This window comes from Sus scrofa, chromosome 10, assembly GCF_000003025.6.
Source record: "Sus scrofa isolate TJ Tabasco breed Duroc chromosome 10, Sscrofa11.1, whole genome shotgun sequence".
Taxonomy (NCBI): Eukaryota; Metazoa; Chordata; class Mammalia; order Artiodactyla; family Suidae; genus Sus; species Sus scrofa.
The window spans coordinates 61,399,150-61,415,079 of NC_010452.4; the positions used below are offsets into that span (position 1 = coordinate 61,399,150).

The 15,930-nt window shown below is 36.9% G+C and overlaps 1 long non-coding RNA gene across 2 annotated transcripts in view; it reads right to left on the reverse strand.

The window, feature by feature from the left end:
- Positions 1–15,930, reverse strand: part of LOC110255590 — a 370,333-nt gene that overhangs the window by 217,263 nt on the left and 137,140 nt on the right. The window contains exons 1-2 of one of the 2 annotated variants that reach the window (XR_002336142.1): positions 3,048–4,950; positions 2,773–2,837 (exon numbers count right to left, since the gene is read on the reverse strand). This is a non-coding gene — a long non-coding RNA (uncharacterized LOC110255590). Of the gene's footprint in view, positions 1–2,772; positions 2,838–3,047; positions 4,951–15,930 lie in introns of those variants that run through there. The other variant, XR_002336141.1, reaches the window with a different exon arrangement.

A 15,930-nucleotide genomic window follows, 5' to 3' on the forward strand; every position in this document is an offset into this window, starting at 1 on the left:
CCATACACAATGTAAAATTCCTCACAGGCCAATTAATCAAACTGCTTTCTAGGCCACCAGCTAAACTTCCACTACACTGTCATTCCCTGGATGGCCAAGATAGGGCTTTTTCATTCTTAGTGCTCCCATAGATTCTAAAATAGTTGATACCCTGTCAACTGATACTGAGCTGAGCAAATATCGACAGTCATATTTTCAGAAAGCACTACTTACACCTTTATATTTGCTAGATATTTTCATGCTAGTGTTTATAATTTTGTCTGTTTGTGTGTCTGTGTTTAAAATAACAGTGTTTTTTCATCCCAACATGTGTGCAATTAGAAGGTTGAAAACTATCCCCCACTGCCGCCAGAGCTAAATGGAAAATGCAGAACCATTGTTGAAGAAATTTGCCCTTGAAACTGTAATATTATCATCCTTCAGCTAGGGAAGAAGAAAATACATTCTGGTATTAAGTATATTTCAATATCAGGATTTGGGTTTATGAGGATCTGTTTCTCTTGGAAAAAAAAATGGATAGGGTAAAAATCTAACTAAAGTAACTTCAGCGTTATTCCATATTTTATTAATGGGGAGAAGCATCATTTACCTGCAGCAATCTATAGAATTATGGACTGATTACTCGTTCAAATGACAGAGTCCTACAGTGAAACCTGTAATTTTGCATTACGTTCTGCAAGAGATGATAGCCGTTCTTCACATGTAATGGTGTTGCTGGCCCAGAATCTTCTTCACGTTCATAGTCTGAGAGAGTATGCTCATCCTCTCCTATTCTTATTTTGAGTCAGAAAGAAAAAACATTTTTCTCCAAAGGTCTATGGGCCTCTATTTTTCACACCAGGGATTTGGGTCAATTAGAAATTTTCCTAGAAGAGGGACCTTGAGTAAAAAAAAGTCAAGAATTTAAGTAGCATAATAAAACTATTAAAAATTGAATACTTTTTTTTTGAAAAAATTAAGAAATGCAAGTGCTGCGGTTTGACTTGCATTAAGCTCTTTGTAGCTATTTCTAGTCACTGATTTCTATGGCAAGTAGCTTCAGAGTTAGTTGCTTGTTACTGGGCAACAATTTATTCCAATTATAACGGAAATGTTCCTAATAGACAGTTACTGGTGGATAAAAATGGATTTTAGAAACGAACTATTAAATCCACAGTATTTTCTCTTGTTATGAGAGGCAGAAATTATTCCAACAATTGACATTTTCTAATGTTCCAAGGTCTTTTTAGACATTGCAAGTGATCTGGGGGCCAACGGTGAGGACCTGCAGGGCGGCACGGTTCAGAGTTGTTTAAATGTAGAAATGACACAATTAGATAGAATAGCTCCAGAGACGAGAGACCAAATGTTACCAGGATGTAGACTGCCACATTCCCTACCAGATGCACATGGCATACAATCTTCAAACGTCCAAAGGAGAGATTTTTTTTTTTCTTTAGGAAAAGGTCTTAATGGATATTGGGTAACTACATTCTCTTTTGACCATCTTCTGGTCCATTTTTACTTATCTAACTAAAAACCGAAAACAAAAGGCACAAAACCAAAAATGACCACAGTTTACAGACAACCATGGAACACAGACAAAAATACCCCTTGATATTTTACGTGTGTTTTTAAAGGCTGTAAAGGAAAAATATCTGTTCCTAAGTTTCTTGACCTCAGTCCAAGAACACTCATTTTCCAATCTAAACCTGTCCTTGTGTCTTATAGCTTCTGAGGCCAGCACTGGGGTAAAAGCTCAAACTTTGCCACAAGGATATAGGATTTTAAGAAAGAAAAGATTTCTATGTTATCTCCTCTCCTTATAATTTTAAAATGCAGTCAAAAATGTGCTAAGCATCGTTGCAAATTGACATAAATGTGCCTGCACAGGAGGAAGAGAAGTACATTGGTTGTCAGAGACTTCACCTTGGCAACTATCTCATCGTCAACAGTCCTGCATTTGAAACGTGTCTTAAATGATCTGATCAGTCCTACAGTAGCATGCAAAGCCGACTGCTGGACATCTCTTCCCGCAACAGACTATCAGACAAGAACATTCTCTGTTCTAGTCCCAGGTGATGTATACAGAAATACTTGTTGCATTTAATTGGGCTGAATTAAAATTCGTCCTTTTCAAGAAAAAAGTGGCCCTCTCAAGTTCTCAGTCCCCCGATGATCTAGGCTGTCCCGTCGATTGTCTAATGAACTCCTGATGAGTTGTAGATGAAAGGGATTAAAATAACGCTACCCAGAACTCACTTTGGTCTCCTCATTATCTGGACTAAGGAAGTCTAGGATAATTACAGGGTTACTTTAAAAAAAAAGTTTCATCATTGTACTTCCTGTCTGGAGAGTAAATAACAAAGCACTTACAGTCTGTCAGAGACCTATTAAAACCCACGACACCTCTGCAAGCAAATAACTTGGAGAACTCAAGAATTCTCCCCCCCCGACAGGACACGGAAATGCCAGCCTTAAACGAGCAACAACTCCTTGCCATGGTGCGACAGTCCTAGCCCTGTTGCAACTGGGCGACTCATCAATTCGCGGAGAGAAGCATCATCAGGGTACACACGGATCTGTTATTACCCATTATACATATGACGCGAAGGTCACATATCAGGCAATTACACCTTTTCATTACATGCTAACCCCTCACGGCAGGGAAGCCACGCTTATGACTGCATTAGACAGACAAAGCCTTCAGCTCTTAAAAAAATAAAAAATAAAAAAATAAAGGAAAAGCAAAAAAAAAAAAAAGGATAAAAAAAAATAAATATGTTTTCTTACCAGCACGTTGCAGCACCAACTCGGTTACAGGAATGTTGCCTTTACAGGTTTCTCTTTTAATGATCCTGGAAGCAGGGAGACAAAAAAAAAAAAAAAAAAAAAAAAAAAAAAGCAAAGAAGAAGCAGGGTGGTTAAATTAGCGTGCTGGAATCTTTTCAGTTTGTCGCAGAGTAGAAAAATAAAAAAGGGGGAAAAAAGGCTCAGTAATTTAAATTTGCTCTCAGTTCAGGCTGCGTGGTTGGGTCCCGCCCCTGCCTCCCGCTGGGTTCTACTACCTGCAAGGCTGGAATTGACAGCTACTGTGCAAACAAAAAAGGCAACAAGCATGCTGGGACCATTCTGTCTGCTGTTTGGGTCTCACTTGTCCTGACAACTAAAAATCATCAGTGGAAAGGTATTCTGCATTTTCTATTTGAAGCATTTGCATGTAATTCCCTTCCATTTTAATGGATAGACCATAGCTCATGATGATGGGGTTTGATTACTGTTTTTTTTTTTTTCTTTCCTTTTCTCTTTTTCTAAATCTGTAAAATAATAAGTTAATATTGTTATTTACATTTTTACTATTATTATCTGTATATTTTCAATCCGTGCATCTCTTACTGTCCTGACCTCCTCCCCAAGACAGACTCCTCTTGTCTTTTCCTTTAACTCCTCAACACTGCAATTTCTAGGAATGAGAGAAATACCAAGATTACCAAGGCTGCACCTTTTCCATTGATATATTTTTTTTGGGGGTGGGCATGCATTGTTGAGAATAATTCAAGGGACAGAGGGGCCAAGGAAGAAGTTTCCAAAAGCACCAGAAACTTCTAAGAAGGATAAAATATTAATGTAAAAAGTCCCTGCAACTAAATTCAAAAAGTTCATTTTCATATTTATGAACTAGGGGAAGAGCTAAAAAAAAAAATCGTAGAGCTAAATTTGGTCTTCACTGCAGATTTCACCTAAAGTATCTCCTATAGAAAGTCACTTTAATTTTAGCAACAAAAATAAAATGGTTACTTACTGTCAGTCTGTAGCAGAGGAATTTCGAAAGATAATTAAGCCCATTCTTCTTCTGTTAGGATGTAAATGGCTTAACCAGAATTTACAAGCTTTTTGTTATTGTTTTCTAAATATTCTTTTCAGATGAGGCTATTATGGGCTACTTTGCTATGAAGCTACTACAAGCCTGCCTGGAGTATGGATTATCTGCAGGTTTGCTTCTTGATCCGAATCATAGCTTCTATAATGGTAGATATCATTGGTTCTCCTGTTAAAGTATGGATTTCCCGTAGAGCATCCATCAGAGTACCATGCTGATGGATGTGTCATGTCTCATAGTTGGGGATGGGGATGGGGTGGTTAAGGAATAAAAGATAAAACGCATGTGGATTTTCACCAATGGCTGAAAACATGAAAGGAAATTACTCTTACAAACATGACAGCATTTCATCTACCCTTGCTTGTTAGTGTTTGTATCTTTTAAAACATTTCCCCTGTATCCCTACCTCAAACCATTTCAATGGATTTCACTATTTCTGTGTAATCTGTAGAACCCCTGAAAGCCAGCATGGGCTTAATTTAGTGGACTTTAATGCACTTCAGTTTTCAAGCGCAGATTTTCAAAACTGAAATGATTAACAAGATAAATGAAATGAACTTGATTTAGCTTTCCAAATTGGTAAAAGATTAGCTGAATGCCAGGTATCTATGCTGTCACATGAGGTCTCATCATAAACCCAAACCAATTAAAAACGGAAAGGGCTGAGGAGGTACCGAGCAAAATTACATATTTTTCTTGTATTATAACCTTTATCAGAATTATTTTTTTCTCGATAATGAATGCTCTTTGCTCCATTCCTACAAACAGCTGTAGTGGAGAAAAATAAGGCAGATCGAGTACTCAAGAAGCCATGTTAACTTCCCAGGTAGTTAGGCAATCAGCTTTAATGAAACAGTGGTAAATTATACCAAAGTGCTAATTAGGGTATTTTGTCACAGCATCAAATGCAATAAAACCAACCCATGCTTTGGCTTCGAAAGTGTCATGCATAGATTTTTCAAAAGATTTAATTGAAGAGAGACTTTATTTTCCTGAAGCATTCTGTAATTTCAAAGGGCCTTTTTTTTCAATACTTTCCTTTTAAAGAAGAATTCTAGGAAGTTATGCAGAGCTCAAAATACACATAGAAAAGGCAACAATAATGTTTTTAAAAATGTCTCTTCATGGAGTTCCCGTCGTGGCGCAGTGGTTAATGAATCCGACTAGGAACCATGAGGTTGCGGGTTCGGTCCCTGCCCTTGCTCAGTGGGTTAAGGATCCAGCGTTGCCGTGAGCTGTGGTTAGGTTGTAGACTCGGCTCAGATCCTGCGTTGCTGTGGCTCTGGCGTAGGCCAGCGGCTACAGCTCCGATTCAACCCCTAGCCTGTGCCTCCATATGCCACAGGAGCGGCCCTAGAAAAGGCAAAAAGACCAAAAAAACAAACAAAAAAAAATACAAAACAACAACAACAACAACAAAATGTCTCTTCATTTAGAGTGACACATTTTTATGACTAATATGCCAACAGGAAACACTCCAGGATCAATGTGGACAACACACAGAACATGTGAGTTAAAGTACAGATGTAGGAAGAAAAACCAAGGGGATAATATAGCAGGGAAGATTATATTTGAATCCTGAAAATATTCTTTAGTATTTGGGGTTTTTTTCCCCTGAAATAATCTACCACTTTCATTTAAGTTAAAGCCACTTCAAACTTGGTGATTGCAGGCACAAGTTTTCCTGGACTCTGAGTTCACCTCTACATGGCAGTTTGTTCCATAGAGCACAGCATGTTAAGATTTCATTATTTATTTAGGCAACAGTTGAATGGTTGATGGTTCCACTCTTTCTTCCTCCTTCTCCATTTTCTGCAATATCAGATACACTTTCTAGAATTTCCATTTCTTGCCATGTACAGTCCAATGTATATCATGGGGGAAAAAAAACCAAAAAATAAGAAGAAAACTACTGTGAAAAGAAAATGTTTCTCTCCATAATTTGATAGAAAGATAAGCCAGTATGTTGTCATAGATATTTATTTGTATATTTTATTTCCAAATCAACCCGTCAAATGCAGAGATAAATGATCATATGTCAAGACTGCACTGAGTCAAAGGGTATGAAGGCCCTACTTTCTAAGAATTTTGTGTCTCTTCTTAGAAGCAGTGAGAAGTCACTAAAAGAATTTACTCAGGAGCAAGACACACGTATATATGTACTGCTAATAGACAAACCTACTAGCAGCATTTAGAATGAGTTAAAATGATGAGAATGTCTTCAATAATAGGTAACTCTAATAATGTTTTACCTTGCTTGGTTGAAAAAGGATTTAAGGTAGTTAACAGGGGAACATATAATTCAACCATATAAAATACAATTTAATGACATCAAGGAGAGGGAAAAAGTAATAGTACAAATACAAAAGAAAATCAGAAATTAAATGGAAAAAAAGATGGTATATTACCTTTGGTAGAAGTAAGCTGCTATTTGGTTCTATGTTTTCCAAACAACGTGAAATAGAAAACACAGTCAGTTTTATGTGTCATTCTGTCCATAAGATAAAAACAAACTAGTTGTTTAGGAGGAATATAGATCTTTGAGATGAGAAACTAGAGAGGCATTTCTCTCATAGGTCTTGCAGAGAGGTGTCAGCATGGGGTATGAAACAACTTTCTCAGCACAAACATTTATCTTTTATATATGATGGGCCTGCATTTGCCCATAAATAAGCCAAAGTTCTTCTATCAAAGCTCAGAGTGATGATAATTTTAGGCTGAAAAATACTCTGACTCCACCTCAGCTCTAAAATAACTTAGGAAATTAATTAATAAGGAATTACTTAATCACTTAAACAAGTATTCAGAACCTAATTTATGCCAGATAATGTCCACGTTACTAAAGATATAACTAGAATCAAGATGCTGCATTTACTTGAAGGCTCCTGGGAATGAAGACAAGTTAACACATAATTGCAGGTGTGAGGGACGAGTGTCAGGACGGGAACGGAACAGAAATCCACGATGGGATGACAAAGAAAGCATAGTTCTAACTGAAGCTGAGGGATCAGATGTGCCTTTCAAAGGGAAGTGGCATCTGTGTAGCATCCAGAAAACTAAGTTAAGAAGAGACTAGGGAAATGGGAATAGATGAATTTGCTGCATGCAGTGGGAAAGGGAAGTGGACAACTTTCTTCAAATGAATTAGCAATTACATCCCCAGTGTCTAGAAAAGAGCACCCTAAACAAATGCTCAACCATTTCTTAAGTAACAATAATCTCTTACAAATGTTGATAGAATAACACTTGTTTAATATAGCTAGTGTATAGCTAGAAAATACCTAAGGCATGGTACTTAATTACAAGCATTGCCTCTCACGTTGAAACTCAGAAGCATCCCCATTAGAATCAGGAATAAGATAACAGTGACTTCTATTGTCCTTACTTATTCAATATTTTCTTGGAGATTCTAGCCAATATAATAAGGCAAGAGGAATGAAATATAAGCAATGTGTATTTTGAGAAGCGAGAGACAAACTCAGTAATTTGTCTTTTATTCAGATGATATACTTATCTATATAAAAATTTGAGACTCTTCATATAAATGGTTATAATGAACAGCAGATCATTAAAGTTATGGATACAAAACAAAGATCTGAAAATCAAGAATATTTTTATACTTAGGCAATAAAAAATTTAATGGAAAACATAACCCTCTAGATACGAGGAACAAAATTGTGAAATCCTGAGCAATGGATTTAACAAAAACGCGCAAGGTCTTGGACAAAATTATAAAATATTATAGAATATTACTGAAATATATAAAATAGGATGTGAATATTGGAGTGATGTAATGTCATAGAGAGCCAATTTTCCCCAAATGAATCTATAAAGCAAAGCAATTTCAACCAAAGTGTGAGAAACTAGAATCCAGGGAAGATGCAAAATCCTTTGCTCGAGCTATATGCCAAATTTCCTCTACGAAACAGAGATTTCCGTTTCAAAATCTTTAAATAATTTATCACATTTAAATGAATTGAGGAAAAACAAAAGAAGCCCGTTAACAGAAGAAGCAAAATTATTGACTGACAGTTTAAAAACTCAAAATGTATTTTAAAAGAGAGCCTTACAGTAAATGTAGTAAACATTTAAACAAATATATTCAAAACCATATAGTATAAGAAAGTATGAAGACAAGCCTCAGATATAACCAAAATCTGCAGATTTCTTCCTTCTCAGAGGTCGTTTCCTGTCTGGGCCAAGACCAGGTCTTCGTATGTACACGCCAGGCTTGAAAACTACCTCCACGGAAAGCTCAGCTTCTCATTTCACTCCTGAAAGTTTGCCTCCTCTTTAGAATTTGACTCTCTTTAGTCCCTATTCCCTCTGCAGCTCTATGGCATGTTCAAATGTTTTATTTTATAGTGTATCAGGCTCTTCATATATTCCCAACGGGAGAGTTGGTGTGCTATGAACACTTCCATCCTATTTCCCCCCAGTATAACATTATTTCTACTTATTTATTTTTGTACTTGGTCTTCTGAGGTTTGTTTCACTTAGTATTAGATTTCTAATAAGCATGTAGCCACTGTAGCTGTAGATAACGTAGAATCGCTCATGTGGAATCTTCATTGTTAATACAACACAAATTATTTCACCACTCTTCTGTTAATAGCATTTGGGTTGTTTCTATATGTTTGTTTGTTTTGATTTGGTTACTATAAAAATGCATATATATTATATATCATCTGTTGCACACTTCTAGTTACTGTGCTGTTATAAAAAATACATACTGTGTGTTACACATTTCTTTTGGTTTGTAAACATTATATACTAAGGATTATACTGTGAGTTTTTGGGATATGAGTCTCATAAGTTTGTACTTTCATGCCCACAATAGAGCAAGCAGATAATCGAAGCAACCATAGCAAGACAAGGCAAAAAAGCCCAGATTCCTCAGGAATGAAAGCACTGGCAACCTAGATCAGCTGAAAGACTGGATGAGACAAGGGAATTTTTTTTTTTATTAGCGTATAGGTGTTTACAATGTTTCTTCAATATCTGTTGTACAGCAGAGTGACCCAATCACATACAGCAGAGTGACTGGGCTGTACAGTAAGAGCCCATTGCTCATCCATTTTCAGTGTAACAGTATGCATCCACTCACCCCAAATTCCTCATCCATCCCACTCCCTCCCCAATCCCCCTGGCAACAACAAGTCTGCTCTCCTTGGCCATGATCTATTTCTGTTTTGTGCATAGTATCATCCGTGCCATATTTCAGATTCCACAAATAAATGATAAAAGTTTTTCTCTTTCTGACTTACTTCGCTTAGTATGAGAATCTCTAGTTCCATCCATGTTGGTGCAAATGGCATTATATTTTGTCCTTTTTATGGCTGAGTAGTATTCCATTGTATATATGTACCACATTTTCATAATCCATTCATCTTTGATGGACATTTAGGTTGTTTCCATGTCTTGACTATTGTGAATAGTGCTTCTATGAACATAGGGATGCATATATCTTTTTGAATGAATGTTTTGTCTGGCTATATGCCCAAGAGTGGGATTGCTAGGTCATATGGTAGGGAATTGTAACAAATACATCAGAATTCTAGAAAGTAAGAATAAAGAGAATCAATGAGGGAAGATATTGATAAATAAAGATTTCCCCAGCGTTTGTGTTGTGGTTCAGTGGTAATGAACCCAACTAGGATCCATGAGGACACGGGTTCAGTCCCTGGCCTCACTCAGTGGATTAAGGATCCAGGCATTGCCATGAGCTGTGGTGTAGGTCGCAGACACAGCTCAGATTTGGCACTGCTGTGCCTGTGGTGTAAGATGACAGCTACAGTTCCAATTCAACTTCTAGCTTGGGAACTTCCTTATGCCATGGGTGCAGCCCTAAAAAGACAGGAAAAAAACAAAAAAGATTTCCCACTAATTCATGATGAAAAAATATGAGACTTCACTTTTTGGAAGTACCTGAAGAGAATGAACACAAAGAAATCTACAATGATATATAAGGAAGACAAAATGGGAAAACAATGTTTAAAAAGACTTCAACTTCCAGCCACAATGGAAGAATGAACTATTGGACTCACCTTCCTTCCAGGAATAAGAATAAAACTGGGTCAAATAAATGGAACAACCAACCGCAGATATTAAATCATAGCGGCTCAGGAATGTCATCTCCGGGAAAAGAGAAACACGTGAGGTGAGCACCAACTTCACCCCAGCTCTGCTCTGAGAAAGACTCCCAAACATAGCAGAAAAAAGTAGAGCTAAAGCTGGGCATCTCTTGGTCTCAGTGACATAAGGACATATATCAGGTATGTCATCTTCCTGCCAAGAAAATTCCAGACCCAGATATACTGGTAAATCCTATCAAATGAATAATGTCCATTTTTACACAAAGTATTCTGAAAATGGAAAAGGATAGAACACCTCCTCAATTAATTTTGAGGTTCTCATTATTATAATAACAAAGTCTGACAAGGACATGCCAGAAATATACAGTGCAAAATCTATTATGACTTAAAGGTGTGCATACTCAGTTGCTCTGTGGTTGAGTCCCCAGGAATCTTACCAAAATAAATAAAAACATATGTCCCCAAAAGAACTGTACCTGATGTTAATAACTGACTTATTTACAATAGCCAGAAACTAGAAATAAGAAAATATTTAGCAGATAAAATTTTGGTGTTATTTAAATAGTAGAATACTACCTAGCAGTAAAAAAAATCAGTAAACTGAAGATAAACTCAAGAACACAGATCCTTATTACAGATATTATATTTAGTGAAAGGAGTCAAGTATAAAATAATACATAGAGTTAAATTCTGAAAATATAAATTTCTGTGACAGCCAAAACTAACTGATGCTGATAAAAATCAAATCAGTGTTTACATGGGGTGTGGTGGTTAAAGGTGTGAAGGAAACTTTCTGGGGAGAAGAAAACTGGGGGGATGGAGAGTGTTATTTATATATATATGTAAATTTATATGTTATATATATATATATATATATATATAGATAGGTAGATAGATAGATGGATAGATATATAATATCTCTGGAATGTAGTTGCCTCTAGAGAGAATAATTGCTAGGTGGGAGTGAAAATAAAGCTAACCTTTCACTGTGGAAACTACTTTTTTTTTTTTACCATGTGCATATAATAACTTACAAATAAAAATATCAAAACAGGAATTATAATGCAACATCAAAAGCTATTATCTAGTCCTCTCTATGTTCAGCAGTTTCTAATTTTTATTACAACTATCACTTAAATAACAATGTGATTAATATCCTCCTTTGTCAATTTTTGCCTGCTTCTTGAATTACTTCTTCAACATAAATTTCTAAACAGAATACAACTGGGTCCAACAATGGATGAAAGTTACATACTCCTGAAGACTGAATGATATTATTGCTCATCCTGACACTTTTATCTTACTGGGTCTTTTCCATTATAGAGGTGCAAATAATACCTTTTATTTTATTTTATTTTTATTTTGTCTTTTTAGGGATACACCCACAGCACATGGAAGTTCCCAGGCTAGGGGTCGAATCAGCGTTCTAGCTGCTGGTCTACACCACAGCCACAGCAATGAGGGATCTAAGCCGCATCTGCAACCTACACCACAGCTCACAGCAATGCTGGATCCTTAACCCACTGAGCGAGACCAGGGATAGAACCTGCGTCCTCTTGGATACTGGTCGGGTTTGTTACCACTGACCCACAATGGAAACTCCAATACTTTGTATTTTAAATAAACTTTTAAAACTTGGATACAAATCTAGAAAGTTTTAGGACCAGAGTTTATAAAACATCAGCGTTCTTTGGATGATTTATAATCAATTTGGTTTGTATCATTATTTAATGTTGTTTCAAAATTCTTTTTCCTTGGTCTCTCGTTTATTGAGAGCATTATTTCGATACATTTAAGTCTGAAGGGTGATTTTTGTGATGGGATCATGTCTTATTATCTAACCATGTTTTAATCTATTTAAGGATCAGTGCATATAATCACACATACACACACACAAAGCGTTGTGTACATTTTCAGGGTAATGTGTTTTTTTTTATCTACCACGAACATCATGTCCAAGGGGCTTATTTTTCTCTGGGGTTAGTTGGCTTCCACAATAGGTAATGCGAATTAATTATGTCTTTTGCTTCAACATGGCCTTCATTTCTTTGTTATGAGAGGAAGAGCCTGATCGTATCTTTTGTGACTTCCATTACTGAGAGTTCCTTTTCTCCCCCCTCAGTTTCTTTCCTCTTTCCCACTTTCTCTTGGCAGAGATTGATACTCCTATCATTTTAGTGATCAATAACTGAGATTATAAATCTTCATTCTTTTCCAGTGGTTTGCCAATGCAGTAATTTATAGCTGCCCTGTATTTGTCATGCCCTAAGGGGTGTTATACAATGTCTATACAATAAAATTATCTGGCATAAAATTCACTGCAGATTTTTTCCCTCTAAAAAGCAAAATTTCTCCAGATTTTAATGCATTAGCAGTGTGGTCATCTTTGCTCAAGCTTAAATATATACACACTGTGAAAGCAATAAGGAAGAAGAAAGCCTGACTCTGATTTCTCTTACTTCTCCTTGCAAGCATGTTGTTAAGAACTTCCTATCTTACACTTGAGAAGTTGAATGAAACTGAATATTTTTTTCCTGTACAACTAATGGAAAAAGTAATGTTATCAATGCTCAAACATGCTCTATTTAATAGAAAATTTGCATAGATATGTACAGAATGCAAGTAGCTACTGTTCTTTCTAACTTAAGGAACTAAGTACAAGACATAGAATCAAGAACTCGGGGTCTCAGTGCCCACTGCCCCACTGGAAAATTCACCCCATTTCTCACAAGGTATGTATTAGAAAAGAGGGTAGAAGTTTCTCCCACATTCTTGGAATTCCCATCGTGGATCAGTGGAAACAAATCTTACTAGGATCCATGAGGATGCTGATTCAAGCCCTGGCCTCACTCAGTGGGTTAAGGATCTAGCATTGCTGTGGCTGTGGTGTAGGCTGGCAGCTACAGCTCTGATTCAACCCCTAACCTGGGAAACTCCATATGTCACAGGTGTGGCCCTAAGAAAAAGCAAAAAAAAAAAGTTTCTCCCACATTCTTGTGTTACCATTACATTTTTTCTTGGTTATGATAGGAACACTAAAGCCATGCTTTTACATTTTTCACGCAAATACTTACTGGCAAGGAAAGTTATACTTCCCCAGAATGGCTCTGAAGACTTGAAGAAGTAAACGCAGCTATGAAAAGCTTATATCCATAGAAAAGATCTCAGTGTTGGCTGCTTCTAAGTCCCCTGTGTACAGGGATCAGACAAAAATTCAGTTTCTGAAGCAAAGAAAATAAAAGATAACTAAAAGAAAATATGTATTTGTGATCCATTCATATTGAATAGAGTGTTTCTTAGTGGAAACCAGAGTTTTCTTATAAAAGTCAAAGGTCTCAGAATTCTTTTTGTTTTGTTTTGTTTTTACAGCTGCACCTGAGGCATATGGGAGTTCCTGGTCATGGATGGAATCAGAGCTTCGGCTGTAGGCCTACACCACCGCCACGGCAGCAGCAAAGGCAGCACCGGATCCTTATCCACTGAGTGAGGCCAGGGTGTGAACCATACCCTCATAGACACTATGTTGGATTCTTAACCCACTGAGCCACAAAGGGAAATTCAGTCTCATTACTCTTAAATCACTGTTATCCGAGGAATATAACTTTAGAAGTAAAGCCAGGAGTTCCTGTTGTGGCTCAGTGGTAACAAACCCGACTAGTATCTATGAGGATGTGAGTTTGATCCCTGTCCTCGCTCAGTGGGTTAAGGATCCTGTGTTGCCGTGAACTGTGGTGCAGGTCACAGACTTGGTTTGGGTCTTCCACTGCTGCGGCTGCAGGGTAGGCCAGTGGCTACAGCTCTGATTTGACCTCTAGCCTGGGAACTTGCAATGTTGCATGTGCAGCCCTGAAAAGCAAAAAATAAATCCATAAATAAACATTAAAGACAGTAAAAAATTTTAAAAATTAAAAAATAAAATAATAAAAACATTTAAAAAATCAGTAAAAGTGCCAGCTTTCTCTATGTAAAATGAAGATATTGGGCAAGATGACTGCTGGGGTTCTGTCCTGCTATGATATCCCGTGTGCCTTTACCATATCAATATCCCTTTAGGCTCTGTGCTGTTTGATGGGGTATTAAGTGCCTTGGTCATCTTCTTGGAAGTGTCCTTGTTGGCACAAATAAATAGGCTGTTTTAGACCAAATGGAAGTACCTTAGAGAAGTATATTTGAAATTGCAGCTTTTGTCGTTTCCAAGAGTTCTTTAGAGATTTCGCTTCAATAGTATTCTTTAAATCAAGCCATGGCCTCAAATTATAAGTCATTATTTTAGCATAAAACTTTATCTTCTGTTATACAAAGGGACAGATCAGCTCTGAAGCTCCAAAGAAATGCTGGTTGAACAAAAAATGCTCGGGCCCGAAATTCCTGCACATTATGCATTTCTAATAGAGCTCCTTTATTCAAACATCATATGATATCACCTATATAGAGAATCTGAAAAAAAGGATACCAACGAACTTATTTGCAGAACAGAAACAGACTCACAGACTTCGAAAAACCTAGGGTTACCAAAGGGGACAGGTGGGGAGGTGGGAGAGAGGGACTGGGGGTTTGGGATTGGCCTGCGCAGACTGAGGTCTATGGAATGATTGGCCAAAGGCACCTGCTATATAGTGCAGAGAACTCTACCCAATATTCTGTGATAATCTACATGGGAAAAGAATCTGATAGAGAATGGATACGTGTATATATATGACTGGGTCACTTTGTTGTACAGCAGAAATTATCACAGCCTTGTAAACTAACTATACTTCAATAAAACTTCAAAAAATTAAAAGAAATAATTTGACGCCCAAAATATAAATATTTCTCTAGGAACATGACCTATTGTCATGAATTTTCAGACATATATAACATAGCATTCTACATAAGGAAATAGTCTATTAATTGGGGTAGGTTTAGTTACTTTAATAAGTAGCAAAATTTTAACAGTTCAATCCTATGGAGGTGTATTTCTTGCTCCAGTAACAGTAGAATATGCATGTTCCTGGATTATGGAAAACCTTCCTCCATGAAGAGATGTAGGGACCCAATGCCTTCCCACTTGTAGCTCCATCAATCTTTAGCATTGTAGAATTCTCTGGTTTCAGCCAATAGTCAGGTGGAAAGAGTGTGGAGGAAGCCCTTAGGGCTGGACGCATACACACTCTCCTCTTCTCATCTGGGCATAATGAAAGCGAAATGCAGTCCCCGACTGGCCAGTTACTTTCCAGAGCGACTCTGTGCTACAGAGGGAAAGCATGGATGTTGACAGCTCTCTCTGCACCTCCAATATTCAATTAATCTTAGGTGGCATGAATTTTACCAAGGTCATTAAACCTAAACTGAATTTTTGGCTGAGTCCTATCCCGAGACTGACAGTAGTATCCCTCCTTGTATGACTTGTATGCCTCTTACAACATTCATTACTCAAACAGAAAGGCAGGACAGAAACAAAGTGGTTATTAGACAAAGCCGTTCTTGATGAACTTATACAAACCAGTCTTTCCCAGCAGATTATTTCCCTTTTTGATCATTAACTCAAAGTTCCTGTTTAATAATGGAAAGAAGAGCACTATCTTTACCATGAAGAGACCCAGCAATAAATGCTTCCCTCTTTTTTAATTGCAGTAGAGGTAATTTACTATGTTGTGTTAGTTTCAGGTGTACAGCAAAGTAATTGAGTTATATGTGTGTGTGCGTGTGTTCTTTTTCAGATTATTTTCCATTATAGGTTATTACAAGATATCGAGTATAATTCTTTGTGCTATGAAGTAGGTCCTTGCTATTTACTAATTTTATATACAGTAGTGTGTACATATTAATCCCAAACTTCTAACTAATCTCCCCTTTACTCTTTGGTAATGAAAAATTTGTTTTTTATGTTCATGAGTCTGTTTGTCTTGTAAAAAAAAAAGCTTATTTGTATCATTTTTTAGGTTCCACCTGTAAATGATATCATATGATATTTATCTTCCTTTTTCTGACCTACTG